Source organism: Sus scrofa, chromosome 5 (assembly GCF_054392235.1).
Source record: "Sus scrofa isolate SSC_HxYL_T2T_F1_AM1 chromosome 5, Sscrofa_HxYL_maternal_Yorkshire_Landrace_v2.0, whole genome shotgun sequence".
Classification (NCBI taxonomy): domain Eukaryota; kingdom Metazoa; phylum Chordata; class Mammalia; order Artiodactyla; family Suidae; genus Sus; species Sus scrofa.
The window spans coordinates 77,482,125-77,495,429 of NC_139387.1; the positions used below are offsets into that span (position 1 = coordinate 77,482,125).

General features: G+C 35.7%; 1 protein-coding gene across 1 annotated transcript in view; it reads right to left on the bottom strand.

Moving 5' to 3' along the window:
* The window catches only part of CPNE8 (copine 8), a 265,300-nt gene that overhangs the window by 95,607 nt on the left and 156,388 nt on the right, over positions 1–13,305 (bottom strand). The window lies entirely within an intron of this gene.

Consider the following 13,305-nt stretch of genomic DNA (forward strand, 5'->3'; position numbering starts at 1 on the left):
TCAAGATAATGTAACAATTTCAAGTAAAGGGTGAATATGAGGAGATAAATAACAAGCACGGATGGAGGGACTGAGTGTCCATTAAAAAGACAACAGGGTTATTTCAAATACAGTCTTCTGTAATAATGAAATAACACAGCAAGAAGCTACTACATTAAAGGCACTATAATCTATATTGTGAGAAATAATAAGACAAAACACAATCCTTAATCTCAAAGAGTTTACAATTTAATATGAAAGATGGATCTGAAACAAAATAATTTCAATATGACATAACTGTGTTAGATATGTTAATAAATATTCCTAAGTGGCAAATATAACACACAGGAGAGAAGGATTACATAAATTTAGATATATAAGATAGCTTTCTGTTTATGCAAAAAAAAATTGTTTTAGTCCTTGTGAGTCCATCTAACATCATAATTAATCATGTGGCTGTGAAATTCACAGTAATATGGTTCCTGATGAACAAGTTTACCCAGCCTGCTTTGCTTTACTGTATGAATGAAACTGATGGTTCAATTTCAGAAGTAATGATTAACAGTTCTGTGGTCACATGATGTGCATATAGATAGCTGTAGTGTAACAACGTACACTATTTTGTGCTTAAAACAAAAATCTGTGTAACTGTAAAACATTGAATGAAACTATTTTACCTGAACTAGATTTTATCTGAAAGTAGGTAGAATTTTTGCTATGCTGTAACTTGTTGTATATTCTGGTATTTGAGGTGAGATGGCTGCTCTTTTATTAATGAGACATGGATCGTGTCTCAACAGAAACTAAATGAACATTTCAGAATAAATTATTGCTGTATGTAAACTGTTACTGAAAAAAAAAAAAAAAAAAGATAGCTTTCTGACAACTGATAGCGTTTAAATTGGGCCTGAAAAGAAAACCAACAGACAAAAATGAACACAGAAGAATCTTTCCACCAGTTGAGGCTATCTAAGCAAATATGTGGAGATAGAAGAATACAGTGCAAACTCTGAAACTGCATAGCTAAAACTGGCTCAAACAGCACTTTCCCATAGAAGAATACAGTGCAAACTCTGAAACTGCATAGCTAAAACTGGCTCAAACAGCACTTTCCCAAAAATCTATCCTACAAATATCTTTTAGTAAAGGGTCTATGTGAAATGTTTATATAATTTTCTTTTAAATCTTTTTGAAAATAAGAAAAACAACTTTTTTCCTTGAAATACAGATCTGAGAGAATCCAAAATCATTCACAGCGAGTGGAAGAATATAAACATATTAAGAAAAATTAAAATACTGTTGTATAAAACTGGAGTTTTTCATTAAGTCACACCACTTGGCAAACAATTTAGCACATAATAAATGCTAAATAATTTTTTTAAATTAACAGAATTTCTAGTGGATCATAAATAGATAAAACATAACAAAGCAATTTTTTTTATCATTTCAGGTTTCAAATATATACTAATTCAGTTTTTCAAGAGAGAAAGAATAAAAGATTGAAGGGAAAAGGGGACAAACACCCATAAGCTATATGTGAGAAAGTCATTACTTAAACTTTTAGTAGGTAGAAGAAAAAATAGTATGTAACCAAAATGTGGACTCTGAAATGCTATTAGTTTTTTTAAGTTTCAAAAAAGTGATAGGTAATGGAATAGAGAAAGACATTGACTTATCTACTGAATATGTGTTTAGAACATTGAAGGTTAATTGCAAGCATATAGATGGATATTGTTAGAGAATGATTAATTAGAATTACCTGAGGAAATTAAATCAGGAATATATAATAGAATTACATATGTTCCTCCTAAATGAGTTATATCTCAGGCAACTTTAAGTGCTTGAATGAAGCAGTGGACCAAAAAATCACTGTTATTTCATTAACATGATGACACGTAATTGCATAAAACATCAAATGCATTTATCAAATATTTTCAAAAGTGACATACTAGAAAATTAATAGCATTTGTATAGCATTTCAGAATTAAATTTATTTACTTGTGATAAGTATCACTATTTAAAAGGACTATATTTGAATTTCAAAACCAATCTTTGGTTACCACAGGTGAACCTGTTGAGCAGAGGGAAGAATTAGGAGGGTAGGAATAACATATACACACCACTGTATAAGATACATGATTAATGAGAACCCAACATAGAGCACAGGAAAATCTGCTCAATAGTTTGAATAACCTATGTGGGAAAAAAGAATGGATATATTTGTATGTATGGATGATTCATTTTGCTGTACACCTGAAATTAATACATTGTAAATCAACTATACTCCAATAAAATTTAATAATAAAACAAAGAAAAAAATCCAAAATGACTACATTTGAAAAAATAAAGAGTGGTAATAATGAAAGTTTTACTCTCTGTTCAGAGGAGTTCATAAATCAGGATTTTACGATTGGTAGTACATTAGCTCAGTTGTTTCATAAAATCATCCCCTGGGAGGCAGACGTCTACTCAGTGGCCCTTTTACAATCAGTGCCACATTAGAACCACATTGCTTCAATGCAGAGCTGTTCCATTAATGCTCTTTGAATTTTAAATTAAGCTACTAAATCAGCCGAAGCAACGTGAAGTTTTCCAAGGATACTATTGATCACTTTGTAACTCAGACAAGTCAGTTTCTTGGCACTTTAGCTTTTCAAGTGTAAAAATGGGAGTTAAATATTCTCCCTTCATATCACTTGACAAAATGATGTGAATTATGAGAATGCTTTTAGTAAAATGGTGTAACTTGTTGGAAATTTAAGTGCATAAGTACATTTAAATCAATTATTCATACCATGGTGAAGCAATGTCTCTGTACTCAAAACATTGTTCATGTTTTTTTTTTTTTTAAAGGATGTATGATTATATTTCTCAGGGTACCCATAGCTCTAGCAAGCAAAATACAAGCATGTAACACTGTCAAACATTTTTTTACTTGAATTTTTGATTGAAATACTCTTGATGGAAATATCAGATTATTGCTCTCCTACAGTTAAATTCATAGACAAAATAATACAGATGTTTGACCAGTTTTTCGCCACTTTTTAAGAGGACAATTCTAAATCTGTATTAAATGCATACAAAACTGATTTAAAAATAAAACAAGTGATAAAAAGTTACACATATTCTATGATCTTCACAAAAACACAATAAATTGAAAACTCGACTAAATAGAATCAGAAAACCAGCAGGGGGAGCTCTCTCACCCTATAACAATAGTTGAGCTGAAAGGAAGAAATTAATACTTCCTTACTGGCAGACTCGGACAGTGAAAAACCAGTCTATTTACTATAGACCTCCCAACTTCCTTTTCCTCTCTATAAAAACAGCCCCCTCCCTTGCCCTGTAGAGACTTGCACGAAACTTATCCTGGTTACAAGACTTCGAATTGCAATTCTCCCCTGATCCCAAGTAAACCCATCGCTGCTGAAAAAATATCTGGCAGTTTGTTTGTTTCAGGTCAAGAATTTCATTAAACTTTACATGGTGCTGTCCAATATGATAGCTGCCAACCAGTCGTTGCTACAGGATATTTGAAATGTAGTCAGTCTCAATTGTGCCAGAGGCATTAAATACATAACAGATTTCAAAGACTTAGTATAAAATATTTAAATTTTTCCTTAATAATTTTATATTGATTCCATAATAAAATGAAACATTTTACATACACAGGATTAAATAAAATATAATATCAATTTCACTGGTTTATTTTTACTTTTTAATGTTGCCACTAGAAAATTTCAATTTAGATGTACATTTATATAATATATATGTATTGGATTTATGGCAAATATTAAAGATGACAGGAAGATAAAAGGATAGAAAACAGTCGCTGCTGATAATTATATTGTATCATAAAATATAATGAGAATCATATCATGTTCCTTCTGATTTAAGAAAAAAACATACATCAGGAAACATGCCAAGTAAATAAAAATGAATCTAACAATACAATAACAATATGTTAATATACCACATATAACCTCAAGGTAGAATAATAACTTGTATAATAATCCACACAGTGACTAATATTATTACATTATAAAACTTATTTTAAGTTTTTAGGCATCATTTTTATTATAGACTAAATTGCCTTTCAAATTTCACATAGTACTTTGTTGAAAGGATTATCAAAATTATTTAATGATGATTTTAATTTTGCTTTTTATATGTCATTCACAAAATGATAATTTTGCTCACATTAAAAAGACTGCTTTTGGGAATTCCCATTGTGGCACACTGGAAATGAATCTGACTAGCATCCATGAGGATGTGGGTTCAATTCTTGGTCTTGCTCAGTAAGGTAAGGTTCCAGCGTTGACGAGAGCTGTGGTGTAGGTCACAGACGTGGCTCAGATCCTGCACTGCTGGGGCTGTGGAGTAGGCAGGCAGCTGTAGCTCTGGTTCAACCCCTAGCCTGGGAACTTCCACATGCCACGAGTGTGGCCCTAAAAAGAAAAAAAAAAAGAAGAAAAAAGGCTGCTTTTGTATATATGGATTACATAGAATTCTTCATTAAATATTTTATATTAAAACATAGAGCTAGAGCGTTCCCATGATGGCTCAGTGGTAACAATTCTGACTAGTATCCATGAAGATGTGGGTTTGATCCCTGACCTCACGCTGGGTTAAGGATCCAGTGTTGCCATGAGCTGTGGTGTAGGTGGCAGACACAGCTCGGATCGCATGTTGCTATGGCTATGTTGTAGGCCTGCAGCTACAGCTTTGATTCACCCTGTAGCCTGGGAATTTCCATATGCCATGGGTGTGGCCCTAAAAAGACAAAAAATTAAAAAAATATAAAGCTATATTTTACATTAAAGCACATTTTACTTCAACATTAAATGTTATTAGGCACTAGTAAAATTACAATGCACTTTTCTCATCCTACATAATCATAAAATTCATTTCCAAGGAACATTTAAAGTTCCCCCTAACAAACTTTTCCTTCCCAGTTTTACCCCTTTGTTGTCAGAGAGTCTTGAACTCTCAAGAGTTATTTTGAATGTGCTGTTAATGATGGCATATCTACCACTGCGACTCTTCCCCCAAATAATTGATGATCCAATGCAACTTGAACTTATAAAATCCCGTATCTAAATATTTCCTTTGCTGCTAAATTCACATTGCCAAGAGTAAACTGTTTTAACTGAAAAAAGTTCCCAAAGCTACTGAATGTTTCACTCAAATGTTTTACTTCTTTTAACTATGTTTCATAAATGCTATTTTTCTCTATCTCTACTCTTTTACTTGCCTTTGCTCTCACTCTAGCTCTCATTCATGTAATATGAGAAAGCTTTTTTATACATTCCACTAGCCTTTTCAATGTCTCTTAGGATTCATTCACAATCTATACTCATTCATTTCTGCCAAACTACCAAACTTCCTGGTACATGAGACTTTTAGCTAGGAATTCATCCATGTTCCAGATCATTTAAAAAAGTAAGGTACAAGCTTATTTTGGAGGTGTAATTAGTTTTGGTGACATACCATGACAGTAAAGTGATTATCACAAAGTGAGTCCACACAAATTTTTTGGTTTTACAGTGCATACAAAAGTTACATTCATTCTCTAAGATAGATAACATGCTGGGCCACAACACAAGATTTCTATAAATTTTAGAAGACTACAATCATATCAAGCCTCTTCTATGACCACAACAGTATGAGACTAGAAATAATAAAAAAAAAACTGCAAAAAAGACAAACATGTGAATGTTATACAATTTGCTACTAAACAATCAATGAATCACTTAAAAATCAAAGAAGAAATTTTAAAAACCTGGAGACAAATGAAAATGAAAGCACAATGATTTGAGAGTTATTGGACATAGCAAAAGCAATTTTAAGAGGGAAATTCAGAGTGATACAAGCCTCCTTCAGGAAACAAGAAAATATCAAATAAAGAACTCAAACCCTATACATAAAGGAACTAAAAAAAGAACATGGAAAACACAAAGTTAGTAGAAGGAGAGAAATACTACATATCAGAGCAGAAATATATGAAATAGAAACTAAAAAAGGAAAACATCAATGAATAAATTTTTAAGCTAGTTCTTTGAAATAATAAACATATTGATAAAAGTTTAGATGGGCTTATCAGAAAAAAATAAAGAGGGCTCAAATAAAATCAGAAATGAAGGAGAAGTTACAACTGACACAATAAAAATACAAAAATCATACTAAAAATTATACTCCAATAAAATACATAACATAAAATAGATAACCAAGAAGAAATGAATTCCTAGAAATGTACACTCTCTTAAAACTAAATCAAGAAGAAATTTTTTAAAAGGAACAGACCAATTACCAGAAATAAAATTGACTTAGTTATTTTTAAAACTACCAACAAACAAAAATCCAGGACCAGATGGATTCACAGGTCAATTCTAACCTTTTCAAACTATTCCAAAAAGTTGAATTGGAAGGTATGCTTCTGCATGGCCAGAGTCACCATGATAGCAAAACCAAACAAAATATTGCTAAAAAGAAAATCACAGAGCAACATCACCAATGAGCAGAGATGCAAAAATCCTCAACAAAATATTGGAAAACTGAATTCAAAACACATAAAAAGGAGGATGCGTGGATGTTTCAATATCTGCAAAAACAAACAAACAAAAACAACCACCCCAATGCAGTACAACACATTAACAAACTGAAGAATAAAAACCATATAATCATCTCAATAAATAACGAAAAAGCTACTGAAAAATTCAACATTCATTTTTGATAAAAACTTTCCAAAAAGTGGGTGTATAGGAGACATATCTCAACATAATAAAGGATAAACATGACAACAGCCAACATCATACTCAATGGAGAAAAGCTGAAAGCATTTTCTCTAAGACCAGGAACAAAAGATTGCCACTTTCTTTCAACATAGTGTTAGAGGCCCCAGCCATAGCAATCAGACAATAAATAAATAGGAACCCAAATTGGAAAGGAAGAAATAAAACTTGTCATTGTTTGCAGACTACATGACACTATACACAGAATATCCTAAAGATGCCATCATAAAAATATCAGAACTAAAATATTTGTTGCATTTCTACAAACTAAGAACGAACTATCAGAAAGAGAAGAAAATCCAGTTTACAACTGCATAAAAAAATATCTAGGAATAAATATATCCAAAGAGGTAAAAAGCTTATATTCAGAATAAGTCTAAGACCTTGCTAAAATAAACTGAAGATGAAACAAAAAACGGAAAGCTGGAGTTCCTGTCATGGCTCAGTGGTTAATGAATCTGACTAGGAACCATGAGGTTGCAGGTTCGATCCCTGGCCTCACTCAGTGGGTTAAAGATCTGCCTTTGCCATGCGCTGTGGTGTAGGTCGCAAATATGGCTTGGATCCCACGTTGCTGTGGCTCTGGCATAGGCCGGCAGCTACAGCTCTGATTGGACCCCTAGCCTGGGAACCTCCATATGCTGTGGGGGTAGCCCTAGAAAAAAGACAAAACAAAAAACCCCCAAAAAACGGAAAGCTCATGGATTGAAAGGCTTTCAATTGCTAAAGTGACCACACCACCCAAGGTAATCTTCAGATTCAATAAAATGCCTATCAAAATAGCAAAAGCATTTTTCACAGAACTAGAACCAATAACTCTAAAATTTGTATGGAGGTGTTCCCTTGGTGGCTCAGCGGGTTACAAACTTGACTAATAGCCATGAGGATGCGGATTTGATCCCTGGCCTCGCTCAGGGGGTTAAGGATCTGGTACTGCCCTGAGCTGTGGTGTAAGTAGGTTGCAGATGGGGTTTGGGTCCTGGTGGCTGTGGCGTAGGCCAGCAGCTGCAGCTCTGATTCGACCCCCAGCCTGGGAACTTCCATATGCTGTAGGTATGGCCCTAAAGAAGCAAAACAAACAATAAAATTTGTATAGAAACTTAAACAACACTGGATAGATAACAATTTTGAGAAAAAAGAAGGTTGTATAGGTATCCACTCTCCCTGATTTCAAAGTGTATAGTAATCAAAATAGTATGATACGTGCACAAAAGAGAAACATACATAAATGGAATGCAACAGAGAACCCAGAAATAAAGCCATATTTATATGGTCAATTAATCTATAACCAGTGGGTTAAGGACCTGGTGTTGCCACAGCTGTGGCATAGGTCGCAGCTGTGGCTCAGATTCAATCCCTGGCCTGGGAACTTCCATATGCTGAGGGTGCGGCCATAAAGTAAAAATAAGAGAAATACTTTCTCATTAAAAATGCTAACCATGATCTGAGCCTTCAGCAAGTCAAAATCTTTTTGCGGGTGGAGGGTCTTGTCTTGATGCTGATGACTGCTGAATGATCAGGATGGTGACTGTTGAAAGCTGGGATGCTGTGGCCATTTCTTTAAAATAAGACAACATTGAAATCTGCTGCATCAATCGACTCTTCCTTTCACAAATATTTTCTCTGTAGCATGCAATACTGTTTGATAGCATTTTTCCCACAGTAGAATTCTTTTCAAAATTAGAATCAATTCCCTCAAACCCTGCTGCTGCTTTGTCAACTAAGTATATGCAATAGTCCAAATACTCTGTTGTCATATCTACAAACTTCACAGCATCTTCACCAGTCAATTCCATCTCAAGAAAACACTCTCACTGCTCATCCATAAAATGCAACTTGTCACCTGTTCAAGTTTTATCATGAGACTGCAGCAATTCAGTCACATCTTCAGGCTCCACTGCCAATTCTAGTTCTCTGCCATCTCCACAATATTTGCAATAACTTCTTCCACTGAAGTCCTGACCTCCTCCAAGTCATCCATCTCTGAGGGTTGAAATCAACTTCTTCCAAACTCCGGTTAAGGTTGATATTTTGATCTCTCTTTATGAATCACGAATGTTCTAAATGGCATCTATAATGGTGAATCCTTTCCAGAAGGTTTTAAATTGACTTTGGCCAGATCCATCATTGGAATCACTATCTGTGGCATCTAGAGCTTTATGAAATGTATTATTTCTTAAATAACAAGACTTGAAAGTTGAATTTACTCCTTGAGCCATGGGTTGCAGGGGGAGTGCTGTGTTTGTTGGCATGAAAATAGCATTATTCTCACTGTACATCTCTATCAGAGAGCTCTTGGGTGGCCAGGTGCATTGTCAATGAGCACTAATGTTTTGAAAGGAATTTTTTTATTCTGAGACCTACTGATCCTCTCAATAGTGGGCTTAAAAAAGTCAGTAAACCATACTGTAAACAAATGCATTGTCATCAAGGCTTTGTTTTTCCACTTACCAAGCACAGGTAGAGCAGATTTAACATAATTCTTAAGGGCCCTCGGATGTTCAGAAAGGGAAATAAGCACTGGCTTCAACTTAAAAGTCACTGGCTGCATTTGTCCCTAGCTAGAGAATCAGCCTGTCCTTTGAAACTTTGGAGCCAGGCATTGACTTCTCCTTTCTATCTATGAAAGTGCTAGATGGCATCTTCTTCCAAAGTAAGCTTACTTTATCTACATTGAAAATCTGTTGTTTAGGGTGGCCACCTTCAGGGATTATTTTAGCTAGATCTTCTGGATAACTTGCTGCAGCTTCTATATCAGCACTTGCTGCTTCACCTGTACTTTTATGTTATGGACAGAGTTTCTTTCCGTCAACCTCATGAATCAACCTCTGCTAGCTTCAAACTTTTCTTCTGCAGCTTCCTCACCTCTCTCAGGCTTCACGGGATTTAAGAGAGTGAGGGCCTGGCTCTGGATTAGGCTTTGGCTTGAGAGAATATTATGGCTGGTTTGAGCTATCAAACCACTACACCCTTCTTCATTTTAGCCAGAAGGCTGTACTGCTTTTTACCATTTGTGTGTTCGCTGGAGTAGCCCTTTTCATTTCCATCAAGAACTTTTCCTTTGCTTCCATAATGTGGCTAACTGGTGCAAGAGGCCTAGCTTTCGGCCTAGCTTTCGGTCTGTCTTGCTTGGCTTGGCTTTCATCATACTTTTCTCACTAAGCTTAATCATTTCTAACTGGTGACTTAAAGGGAGAAATGTGTGAATCTTCCATTGACTTGAACACTTAGAGGCCATTGTAGGGATAATAATTGGCCTAATTTCTATATTTTTGTGTCTCAGGAAGTAAGGAGGCCCGAGGACAGGGAGAGAGACAACGGGGAACGAACAGTTGGGAGTAGCAGTCGGCACACACACATTTATTAATTTTGTGTTGCCTCAAAACAATTACAATAGCAACCTCAAAGATCATTAATCACAGATCACCATGGCACATGTAATAATAAAGAAAAAGGTTGTTTTGTAAAATATGACAATATACCAAAATATGACACACAGACTAGAAGTGGGCAGTGCTATTGGACAAATGATGCTGAGAGACTCGCTCTCACAGGGTTGCCACAGACCATCGACCAGTTGATAAAAAACCTAGCATCTGTGAATTGTAGTAATACAAGGCACAATAAAATCAGCTACGCCTATATTAACATACTTATGTTAAAAGACGTTTAAATAGCCTTTGTATTCTTCATAACTGCTACCTTATCAATTACCAAAGAATAAGTAAGACCAATGTCCAGGTGGAAGGTTTTATTTGCATGTCAGAATTTAGAATTATAATTCTACAGAAGTATAGTGTAATAGTTATGAATTCACTGTTGGAAACAGACTGCTAGTATTGAGGGCCTGGCTCCACCATTTATTAGCTGCATGACCTTAGGCATGTTATTTCTTTGCCTAGGTTTCTTTATCCGTAAAATGGTATTAATTGTGTACCTATCTCTTATTGTGAAAATTAAATGAGGAATAACATGAAAAATGCTAAGCGAATATCTGGCACATTAGCAACATTCAGTAAACCATATCCTGTCTTTCTCTGTCTGAATTATTTCTTTTTTTTCCCCCTATTTTATAATGATTTTTATTTTTTCTGTTATAGCTGATTTGCAGTGTTCTGTCCATTTTCTACTGTACAGCAAGGTGACCCAGTTACACATACATGTATACATTCTTTTTTCTCACATTATCATGCTCCATCATAAGTGACTAGATACATTTCCCAGCGCTATACTTGTTTTGTTTGGTTTACTCATTTATTTTGTTTTTGTTTGTTTTTCATGTTCCACCTATGAGTGAAATGATTCAGTGCTGGTACTGATTTCAGGCCACACACAGAATATAGAGAAGCAGAAATACAATTTTGTACACAAGAAATTTATATAATTTTAAAAGCCATTGCTACCTCAATAAAAAAAGAATTCAAAAATCAATGTTGATGGCAATAAAGAAAATATTTTTTAACAAAGAAAAATTTTAATTTAAAAATAAATCAGGAGTTCCCGTCGTGGCGCAGTGGTTAACGAATCCGACTAGGAACCATGAGGTTGCGGGTTCGATCCCTGCCCTTGCTCAGTGGGTTAACGATCCGGCGTTGCCGTGAGCTGTGGTGTAGGTTGCAGACGCTGCTCGGATCCCGCGTTGCTGTGGCTCTGGCGTAGGCCGGTGGCTACAGCTCCGATTCAACCCCTAGCCTGGGAACCTCCATATGCCGCTGGAGCGGCCCAAGAAATAGCAACAATAACAACAACAACAACAACAACAACAACAAAAAAAAAAAAAAAAAAAATCATAACCTGGGTAGGAAGGCTGAAAACTCTAACATCCAAAGAAAGGTAAATTAAATTCCAATGTAATTCTGATCCTCAAAGCTATTCAAAAATTTTGTGGCTCGGAAGTAGACTGGAGACAGACGGAGAGTCATAAAAAACTCACTTTTCAAAGCAAGATATCTAGGAGTTCCTGTCATGGCGCAGTGGTTAATGAATCCAACCAGGAACCATGAGGTTGCGGGCTCGATCCCTGGCCTTGCTCAGTGGGTTAAGGAGCTGGCGTTGCCATGAGCTGTGGTGTAGGTTGCAGACGCTGCTCGGATCCTGTGCTGCTGTGGCTCTGGCGTAGGCCAGTGGCTACAGCTCTGATTAGACCCCTAGTCTGGGAATCTCCATATGCTGCGGGAGTGGCCTAAGAAATGGCAAAAAGACAAAAAAAAAAAAAAAAAAAAGCAAGACATCTAGAAGCTTTGCAAATTTAGGGTTGAATTATCATGGAATCACATGACATGCATCTAAATCCCTCATTTCTAAATTCTCAAGTTAAAACCATTTCCCCAATTTTAAAAAATTGCCAGGAAGAGACGCATTCTCAATTAAAATTTAAAATAGCATGTATCTGATATATGACATAGGGCATAAAGTCTTCCTTTAGACTGGCATTATTTCTTTTTGCTATTTATTCTGAGGTGCATAATTCATTTTCTCAGTGAATGAAATGTAATGAAGCAATGGAACATAAGTCCCTATGGGAAAGCCTAAGGTTTTCTACTGTGACTTAAATGACACCTAAATTATGAATTAATCTGGCAGAAATGCAAATATCAACGGTACAGCATGGATTGTCTCTAAGAGGAAACTTCAAACAGCGTTAGGATGCTTTAGCACAATCATGTTTGGGACACAACTTGGAAGATTTTAATCAATTACTTTGTAATAGCCAAACCGCGGGCTAATATCGTCACTCAATCCTTGAAAAAGAGATAATTACAATTGGGTCAAATTCCAGGACATCAGTTGGACTATGTGGGCAAGTGAATGCATGGGCAGATGTCACACACATGCTTCCATGCAGACTTCCAAACAGGCATTTTTCTACCCATGTAAATAGAAGAAATAAGGGGCGATGCCTCCTAGGGACAGGTCACTTTCTCAATCAAATTTGTTCCCATATTAACAGTCGTGCTCGGATATCTAGGCACTCTCATCTTGGTTGTTGGCTTATATAAAATGCAGAGGGAATGACCTTGCTTAGATCTTGAGCTTTAACTTCATGCTTCAGCTCCATTTACCCGTGAATGCTAGGCTGGAGCACAGAACACTCGCCAAGAAAACTTAAGTGCCCTTTGCTTTCCCACTTGTCATCCTCTTTTGGCATCTGCAGATGTAGTCCCTTTAGGAAACACCTGAAGAAATCATTTTCTAGAGCAAGGTGAGATTTGAGCACTTCTGGGCTTCTTGGCTTAATACCATTTAAAAACACCTCCATATAAATCCTACTTAAAGCAGCAGAAACAGTAGAAAAATGCTTAAAAAAGAGAAAAAAGTAGTGTACTCCCTCTCTTTTTAACACATGCTATGATGTGTAGAGTGAGACCATGATTTTGTAGCTCTGAACAACCATTTGATCTGGCAATCACCAGACACAATTTTAGGGGAAGGTCAATATGGGATAAAAAAATTATGGGAATCCAGAGTTCCCGTCGTGGCTCAGTGGTTAACGAATCCGAGTAGGAACCATGAGGTTGTGGGTTTGATCCCTGGA